The following is a 10,504-nucleotide window of genomic DNA, read 5'->3' as shown; positions in this document are numbered from 1 at the left end:
TCCATAAAACAAAAATAGGATGTCATTAATAAATCAATAAATGAAAGGAATATTCAAAGGGGAAAAATGACTGTTGAAAATTAAATACATAATAACAGAAATTCCAGTAAAGCCAAAGAAAATTTTCTAATTATAAAATTGCTTAAAGATGGAAAATAGGATATAAGATATAAGAAGATTTGATGATCAGTCCAAACAGTAAGTATCATCATCAGAATAATAGGAGTCCCAGGAAAAGTAGAAGGGAGGGAATCATTAATGAAATAATTCAAGAAAATTTCCCAGAAGTGAAAACATGGCAAAATTTTGAAGTGACTGAAGTTTCAGGAGTTGAGGACCACCTGGTGAAGAACTTTTTAAGCCATTGTAAGGAGCTTAAATTTTCTGCTGTAAGAACTTGGGAGCCAGCAGAGACTTTTAAGGAGAAATGACTCAGATGGTACGTGGAGTGCTGAGGTGCTGACCTTGAGGACACCAGCACTCCTTATCAGAAATCTCTAGCTAGCTGATTACCTTTATTTTGTAGTTATGTCAAATGCAGTTGCAAGCAGTTTTGTTGATTTGTTTTTCGTTTTTGTTTTTTGTTTGATTTTGTACTGGGCCTCATACATGATGAGCACACATTCTACTTCTCAGCTACCCTCCAGCTTCATCAAATTCAGTTATTTTTCATTCCACAAGTTCTATCAGAATCGATATTTTAAAATATAGGAAATTTATTGGTTGAAGACATATTTAAACCTAGGAAAAAAATTACTTTCCTCCCTCCCAGAAACAAAAGCTAAGGTCAGGCAGAAATCTTAGCTTTGCTGCCAGAGTGGTGCTGATTTCAGCATAAAGTCATCCTTCAGTTGAGAGGCCCTGCCACCCATCAATGATGTTCACTTTGGTTAATTAGAAATACGAAAACAACATGGGAATAATTTTGCTAGCCTAAAAGAGCATGAATAAATTATATAAAGGCCATGAGTAAACGGAAGATTCACATTAGCTTTTCATAATGGTTCCCATCTCAACTTCACAGACTTGAAAAGACTCCAACATTCAATGTAATAGAAAATCAGAAAAAGAATCAACTAGGCCCAACCACACTTCAGATATACAACTAGCTCTTGTGAAAGAGAGAACAGGCTGTGGGGGTAAGGGATCAGTTTTGCTGAAACATATTTTGGCCATGTTATCATATGTAGTTATATGGAAATAAGGAGTAAATTTTTGGTCAAGGATGCAGAGTGCCCTGCCCTTAAGAATAAATTATTTTCCCTCCAGGACCCATTTCAGAGGTCAGAGGTGGATGAGGAAGACAACAGTAAACTACCCTTCTTTCAGATATGGAAGGATAAAAAAAGTAGCTGTTCTCTCCAGACTGAATATTTTCACAAAGGGGAGAATAAAATTGTGTTATAATGTTGTTTACCTCCTTCCCTAAGGGCAACAATCACATATTTGGTCAGGGCTGTATTAGGGAATGCAGGATACTGAGGAAAAAAATATATAGGACTTCTGTCTATATAAATAATTTAATTAACTCAAAATCAGGCTATCAGCACAATTCTAGTAGCTCAATAACAGGCAATTCCATAAAAGAAATCCCTTGCTGGCTAGAGAGTATCCAAACTCCAGGCTACATTTCTGGAACTTGGAGCCAGCCATGGGACCCAGTATGACCTCACAGCATAAGTCCATAGTTCCTCAGAATATTTGATCAACTCCATGTATAGGATAGAAATAAATAATTAGAAAGTGAGATTTAAAATGGTTCAATTTTCAGTAGCATCAAAACCATAAAATACTGAGGTATAAATTTAACAAAGCCTAAGTAAAATCTATACCCTGAAAACTACAAAATATTTTTCAGATATATTTTTAAAGACTTAAACGAAGGGAGAGATTTAACATATTCATGGATAAGAAAACTCAATATTGTAAAGTGAAAATTCTCCTTGAATTTTACTATAGATTTGATCAGGGTTTTTTTGTTTGTTTGTTTTTAAATATTTTTTAATTATAGATGGGCACAGTAACTTTATTTTGCTTATTTATTTTTTTATGTGGTGCTGAGGATCAAACCCAGTACCTCATATGTGTGAGGCAAGTGCTCTACCACTGAGCCACAACCCCAGTCTTTTGTTTGTTTGTTTGCTTTTTAGTTGTTGATAGACCTTTATTTTATTTATTTATATGCAGTGCTGAGGATTGAACCCAGTGCCTCACACATGCCAGGCAAGTGTACTACCACTCAGACCCATCCCCAGCCCAGTTTGTTTTTTTACAGTAGTTTTTTAAAACTATGGAAATGCAAAATATCTAGAACTAGAATGGGCAAAAAAAAAAAATCCTGAAAAAAGAAACAAGCTGGAGGATTTATACTGACTTCAAGACTTACATTAAAACTATAGTATTAAGACTATGTGCTATTGGCATAAAAATAAACATACAGATCACTGAAACTATATAGAGAATCTACAAATAGACTCACGTGTGTATGATGATTTAAAAGCACCAAAGACTCTAATAGGAAAAGGAAACATTTCCACCAAATAGTACTAGAATAGATGAATATCTATATAAAGGCAATGAACTTCAATCCCTATCTCACGCCATACATAAAAATTAATACATGACAGACCTAAAACTATAAAATTTAAGGGTAAAAAAGGAGATCCAAGTGTAAACAAATTTTCTTAGATATAACACATAAAGCAGTAATCATGAAAGAAAAAAGTGATAAATTAGACTTCATCAAAATTAAAATTTCTGTCATCAAAAAATATCAGTAAGAAAATAGGCAAGCCACAGACTGGGAGAATATATTAACAAATCTGATAAAGGACTAATATTCACAATATATCAAGAATTCCTAAAATTAATATTGAAAAACAAATTATTTGAATAGGTACTTCACAAAGGATATATCAAAGACAAATATAATATGAAAAAACATTCAATATCGTTACTTATAAAGAAAATAGATACCATTCAACACTAACTAGGTTGGCTTAAATTTTTTAAAACTGGCATCACCAAATGTTGGAAAAGATATGAAACAAAGAGAACTCTTTGTACATTGCTGGTGGGAACGCTAAAATGAAACAATCACTTTGGAAAAAAGTTTGGCTATTTCTTAAAAGTCAAACATAAACCTACACTTTGACCTGTAATTTCATTCCTAGGCATATATCCAAGAGAAATTAAGATATATATTTACAAAAAGATTTGTATAAGTATGTTCATGTCAGGTTTATTCACTGTAACATAACACATCAAACAACCCAAACATTCTTCAGCAAGCAAATGAATACACAAATTATGGCATATTCTTGCCATTGAGTAATTATTAAAAAATAAAAAGAAACAAACTATTGATAAATGCATCAACACATGGAAAAAAATCTCACAAACAATGCTAAGCAAAAGAAGCTATTTATTAAAGAATACATATATAATTGCATTTATTTGAAGTTTTAAATCAGGCAAAACTCACCTAAAGTGAAAATAATAATCAGAATAGTGATTGGGAGTCAGAGAGAGGAATTGATACAGAAAAGACACAATAGAGTTTCCTATATCATGATAAGGATGTGGGTTATAAAGGTGTATCTTCTTGTCAAAATTATACAATTCTTTTTAAAATTTCTTTTTATATGTAAATTTACCTTAAAAATAACTGCAAAAACAAAAATATAATAACAATTGGGGATGAGTGGATGGAGACAGATAAAACAAAAGTAGAAGAAAGTTGATAATCACTGGAGGCAAGTGACATCAAGTTTGTTATATGATCCAGTTTACTTTGTATATGTTTGAATTTTTCATACTAAAAAACCTTAATATGAATGGATAAAGCAACTATATAAAGAAGAATGAAATTATGGCATTTACAGGTAAATGGACAAATTGGAGAATATCATGCTAAGCGAAGCAAGTCAATCCCCCAAAAACAAAGGCCAAATGTTTTCTCTGATAAGAGGATGCCGATCCATATTGGGATGGGGGTGGCGGGGCAGCAAGGGAAGAATGGAGGAACTTTAGATTGTGCAGAGGGAAAGGGAGATGGTGGAATGAGATGAACATTATTACCCCTATGTATGGGTATGATTGCATGAATGGTGCAACTCTACACCATGCACAACCAGAGAAATGAAAAGTTGTGCTCTTTTTGTGTAAAAAATAAAGTAAAATAAACTAATTTTAAAAATGTAAAAACAAAAAATAAAAAACCTTAAAAATCAGGGTGGGTATTTTTTTCCCCACAGTTTTTATTGGTGCGTTTCAGTCGTACATATGGATGGGATTTGTTGTTACATGTTTGTACATATACACAATACACAAAACAACAATATAATTTGACTATATATACAGGGTGGGTGCTTATAGGTTATGCCTGTAATCCCAGCTACTCAGGAGGCTGAGGCAGGGAGATTGCAAGTTTGAGGCCAATCTCCAAAACTTAGCAAGATCCTGTCTCAAAAATAAATAAATAAGGGTTTAAAATCAGCTGGAACGGCAATATTTCCTGGTTAGACCATTGTGGTTTATCAAACGGTTCATTTTCCCATCACCTAAGGATTATTTCAAACCTCCTCTTCCTCTCACCTCAACCCTTTCTCCTCCTAAAATTTTTATTCTCAGAAGATGACCTGGTCTCCTCTATCACACAGAAAATAGTCATCACATAGGGACTCTTTTGACATCCAACCACTAAACTCAACATCATTTGCATCCATGCCTTTCTCCTTCCCTCCTGTTCCAAAGAAAGGGAAAAGCAACATTTCTTTTGTCCAGTGTCAGTCCCTCTACTGAGGCCCTAGAGCTTCCCTCTGACTCCTCTCCCACTTTCTCAGAGACCTTGTGTCTTTATTACTTTTTCCTGTTCTCTGCTAGCTCCCTCCATTAATATCCAACCACTCAACTCTCTCCATCCTAAAAACAAAACATAAAATGTTGACTCCACATTTTCCCCCATCACTGCCTTCCTCAAGCAAATTTCTTTTTCTTTTTTTTCTCTCTCTCTTTATTTATTTATCTATTTGTTTGTTTGTTTATTTATTTATTTATTTATTTATTTTTGGTACCAAGATTAAACCCAGGGGCACTCAACCACTGAGTTACATCCCCAGCCCTATTTTGTATTTTATTTAGAGACACGATCTCACTGAGTTACTATGCGCCTTGCTGTTGCTGAGGCTGGCTTTGAATTTGCGATCCTCCTGTCTCAGCCTCCCAAGCTGCTTTTCCTCTCTTTTTTATTTGTGTGTAGGGGCAGTACTGGGGATTGAATCTAGGGGCACTGTACCACTTAACTATATCCCCAATTCTTTTTATTTTTTATTTTGAGACAGAGTTCACTAAGTTGCCCTGGCTGGCCTTGAACTTCTGATCCTCCTGCCCCAGCCACCCAAGTAAACTGGGATTACAGGTATGTACTACTGTGCCTGGCTACAATTTCTTGAAAGAACTGTAATACTAATTGTCTCAACTTTTTCCCATTTCATTCAACTTTAACCTCTTTGTTTAATTTCTACTTCCATCACTTCATTCAAATAGCTCTAAGAGCACCAATTTTTCAGTCCTTGCCTTGCTTGAACACATGACAGCATATGACATCCCCTCCTTATCAAAAGCCTTTTCAAGATTTCTGTGACACTGTATTCCCTGACCTAAGTCTCATTTGCTAACCTAATCCCCTGTCAGAATTTTACAGGCTAGAGTTTCCTAGGTCTAGGTCTTACAATTCTCTCAACACATGGTACCTCCCCTAGGTATTCTCATTGCCCCCATCCATGTGCTAATGACTCCATGGACATCTCTACCCCATACCTCCCTTTTAAACCCCAGAACTATATATTCAACTTTTACAATGTCCTTGGATGCCCTGTGAGCATCTCAAACACTGCATATCCAAAGTTAACTCTTGATTCCCCCTATATGCCTGTTGCTCTCTAAGACTTCCTGAATCAGCATCTGGAACCACTTTCCATATAATTGCTCATGCCAGAGTTCTAGGCATTCATGGTTTTTATATTTCCCTCACCACTCATCAAATGTTAGAGATGCTACCTCTTAAATCGTTCTCAAATCTTCCTTATCTTTGGTTCACCCTACTCTAAGCCACCATCTCCTCTTTTAGTCTCTAGCTTGCCTATTGACCACCCTGCCTTCAGTCAGACTTCTTCAGTCTTTGCTATGCACAACAGTCAGAGTGGTATTTCTAGATTTCTATTTGATCATTTTCTCTATCCCTTGGTTAATATCCACATACTAAGTGAAGAATTGAAATTACAAGGTCTTGTCTTTTCTTTTCTCCTAAGTTTACTTCTCTTAGCTGAATTTACTTATTCTGTAGTGTTGGGAAAGTGTTTCCAAAAACACAGTAACACTCTTAAAGAAGTTTGTATTGCCTTTATAAACTCTCCAGTTTTTGTGAAGATTTGAATAAAGTGTTTTGACATTTCTCAGATTTCTTAGTGCCTTCATTTTAAGTATTTCTTCTTAAAGGGGCTCTTGACACCTCTCACTCCTCTTTCTGGCCCTGGAGTCTTTGTCCTGTATTCTCCCTCTTCTCCTAACTAATCAGACATCAAAAGGCTCTTTGTCAGAGCAGATCTCTGACAGAGAAAGAAGATAAGGGAGTACCTTATATTATATTTTATAGAGGAAGATAACAAAGAGTGAGACTCAGCCTTTAGTCCTAAGAGCTGGGGCTGGTGTTCCGCAGAGATGACAACAAAGCAAGACAATGAAACAATAAAGAAGGGTTATGGCTCAGCGGTAAAGCACTCGCCTAGCACATTTGAGGCCCTGAGTTCAATCCTCAGCACCACATATTGTGCTCAACTATAAAATAAATATTTTTAAAAAAAGAAACAATAAAGAAGCATGGTTACCTATGAAACTTCTGTTGTACAGTCTATTCTTCTAGACCCCTGGTAAAATATCCATTCACCACACACACTTGTGAAATGGTCTTGCCTCCATTCTGAGAGCACCTATTTAACACTGAGATTACCTACTTGTTCATACTTAGTACAGAAGAAAATTAAATGAGCTATAATAATATTTAGAGTAAATGCGCTGTTAATATATGAGACTTGGGCTGGGCTTGTGGCTGCTTGCCTTGTACAGATGAGGCACTGGGTTTGATCCTCAGCACCACATAAAAATAAATAAACAAAATAAATGTATAAAAAATATATATGAGACTTGTTTTTAGAACTCAACTTTTGAGTTCTTTTTAACATCCAGAAACCTCTATCAGTTATGAGTCACGAAAACAATATTAGTAGAAATCAAAGAAAGAAAAAAAGTATTCTTATCCCATCATGGCAACAAATCAAACTCTTTGTTGTTTCCTGTCCTGTATCTTTGCCTATGTATCTACCAGGCATTTCAGTTGCAAATATCTAAATAAGAAAGCATTGCCAAAAAGTCTAGATGTCGGACTAGCTTCAGATAAGGCTTAACCCAGCTGTACAAACTAAATCACCAAGTACCAGGTTTCTCTCAGCTCTTCTATTCCACTTGTCACTATGTTGACTTTATCTTTGCATTCTACAGTTGCCCTGGAGAGTTGCAGTCTAAAGATAAAAATTGTTGTTGTTGTTGTTGTTTTTCCCCTCTACTCTCATACTCAACATGGTACACTTTTTCCCACACTATAAGCAATTCTCCAGCAGACACCAACTGGGAATCCTATAATTCAATTTAATTCTTTTTTTTTAAAATTTATTTTCTTAGTTGTAGTTGGATCCAATACCTTTATTTGATTTGTTTATTTTATATTTTTATATGGTGCTGAGGATCGAACCCAGTACCTTGCACGTGCTAGGCAAGCACTCTACCGCTGAGCCACAACCCCAGCACCTCAATTTAATTCTTAAGCTGTTTACCTGGAGACACTGTCAGATCCCACAGGTTGAAGGCTCAGTTGCATAAGAAGAGTGCTCCCCTTCTGATACCAGTAGCAATATTTCCCATTATCACACATTACCAAAACAGGGGATTCTCTTTGGTGACTCCCAGAGAACTGAAAGTTTTTCTTTCCCAGAAACCCTGATAAATAGGCTCATCTAATTTGGCCAGGAAGAAGTTCAGATTGACCTAAGTCATCAGGACTCCCTCCCATGGCTGAAAAATAGAGATCATTTCTTCCCACACAAAATCTACATGATTTTAAGGTAAAAAAGAAGTAGGAATGCTTAGCAGTATGAACAATATGTACTTGTTGCCACATACCAACTCAATTTGTTTTGCATGGTTATAATCATGACTTGGCTGTGATTTTTCTATTCTGTTTTTTAAATATAATATTTTATAGAATTATATTTCAATGTTTGAGACTGATAATATGAATATTTTCAATGTTCTTACATTTATGTCATTTCTGTGATTCTGTCATCATTTAAACTTAACTGTGAAATACGGTTTACACAAATAAAAATTCTAGTGACAAATTGTTTAGATAATATGAGCAAGTAAAATTAATCATCTCTGGAAACTGGTGTATCATAACAATGATAATAACATATCTTTTGTGTGCTAAAATGTTTAAGGCCAAGAATTTAAGTTCAATATGCATTCACTGAGTTATTCATTTATTTAACAGACATTCAATGAATGCTCATGTGTGCCTTTGTGTGCTAGAGCTGTAGGAAATACATAGATGAATCAAACCTGGTCCCTAACCTCAAGGGCATGCCTGGGTTTTATCAGCATTTTCCCCAAATCTCATTCTATTTCATAATCTTATTTTCAGTATGTTTTACTTTGATGTAGCAAAATTAAGTAACAGGCTGGGCATGGTTGTGCACGCCTGGAATCCAGTGATTCAGGAGGCCAAAGCAGGAAGATCTTAAGTTCAAGGCCAGCCTCAGCAATTTAATGAGGCCCTAAGTAACTTTGAGATCCTTTCTCAAAATAAAAAATGAAAAGGTCTAGGCATGTGGCTCAGTGGTTAAGCACTCCTGGGTTCAATCCCCAGTACTCCCCCAACCCAAAAACAAAACAAAATAAAACAGGTTTCAGTAACAACCTCAAGTTTTATCTCTGATAATTTTTCTTCCCTGGAACAGCCTGGACATTATTTCAGTCTTCTTCAGACTGACTGTCAAGCCACAGGATTTTGTATCTGACTGTAAAATAGATCCTCACATACTTGTTTTTATGCTTCCAGAACTTAATTATCAGCACATAATAGACTTCATTAGATGGAGGCAAATACCATACTCCTGGATGCCACTCCTTCACAAATTAATATATTTGTGTGTGTGTGAATTTGTTTTTACTGTGTTTTAGAACATGGGGTGAGAAGTTACTTTGGCAAAATTAATGTATTGTTAAGTGCAATTCTAATCAACCATCAAATTAATTGTAAGTATAACATAATTTAAAAATAATTTAAATATCTTCTAGAAGACTATAAAAACAAATTTTTAAAAATGAGTGAATTATTTGGGCTGGGGTTGTAGCCCAGGGGCAGAGTGCTTGCCTGGCATGTGTGAAACACTGGGTTTGATCCTTAGCACCACATAGAAATAAACAAATAAAATAAAGCCATTCTGTCCATTTACAATTACAATTTTTTTTAAATAAGTGGATTAAACTGGGCATAGTGGTGCATGCCTGTATCCCAGCAAATCAGGAGGCTGAGGCAGGAGGATCACAAGTTCAAAGCCAGACTCAGCAATTTATTGAGGCCCTAAGCAACTTATCAAGACTCTGTCTCAAAATAAATATAAATAAATAAATAAGGGCCAGAGATATGGTTCAGTGGTTAAATGTTCCAGGTTCAATCCCTGGTACAAAAATTAAAAAAAAAAAAGTGGATTAGCCTGTCACAGAAACTTTAAATATGTTACAAAATTATAACTAAAATAGAGGTGAATCTTCTTTCCAAATAATATATGTAGATAGTCTCAACTTTAGGAGGTGGGGGTAAGGCTTAAAGGAGCTGCTTTTAGAGTGGGTTAGACTTAGTAACTCTCTGAAAGGAAGAACAGAAAATAACAACTTTACAGTGGAAAAACCTGACAAACACCACCTTAACCAAGTAATGAAAGTTAACATCATGGGTGATGTCACTATTGATTTCATCTATCATCCCTGGTGGGATGATGAGAAGGGCACTTGCCCTCTGGGATATTCTTTCCAAAAACTTATAAGCTCATTATAATCATGACAAAACATAGGACAAACCAAAATTAGTAAGCATTCTACAGAATATCTTGCCAGTACTCCTCTAAATTGCCAAGGTCATGGAAAATAAGACTGAGAAACTATTACAAACCAGACAGACTCTGAAAACATAGCATTTAAATGCAATGTGGTACCTTGCATTGGATTATGGAACGCTAATGGAAAAACTGGTGGAACTCAAAGTCTGGCACTTATTCTAATTGTCATAATAATGTAGCAATGTTAGTTATTTAACTTTGGCTAATTTACCATGACAATGTAAGATGTTAACAATGGGGACCACTAGGCAAGGGACTTGCTGTATGCTTTT

This window comes from Marmota monax, unplaced genomic scaffold, assembly GCF_021218885.2.
Source record: "Marmota monax isolate L192 unplaced genomic scaffold, Marmota_monax_Labrador192_F-V1.1 WCK01_AAM20220418_F8-fsc00008, whole genome shotgun sequence".
Lineage (NCBI taxonomy): Eukaryota > Metazoa > Chordata > Mammalia > Rodentia > Sciuridae > Marmota > Marmota monax.
The sequence above is the reverse complement of the archived record's forward strand: the minus strand, read 5'-3'. Positions refer to the sequence as shown.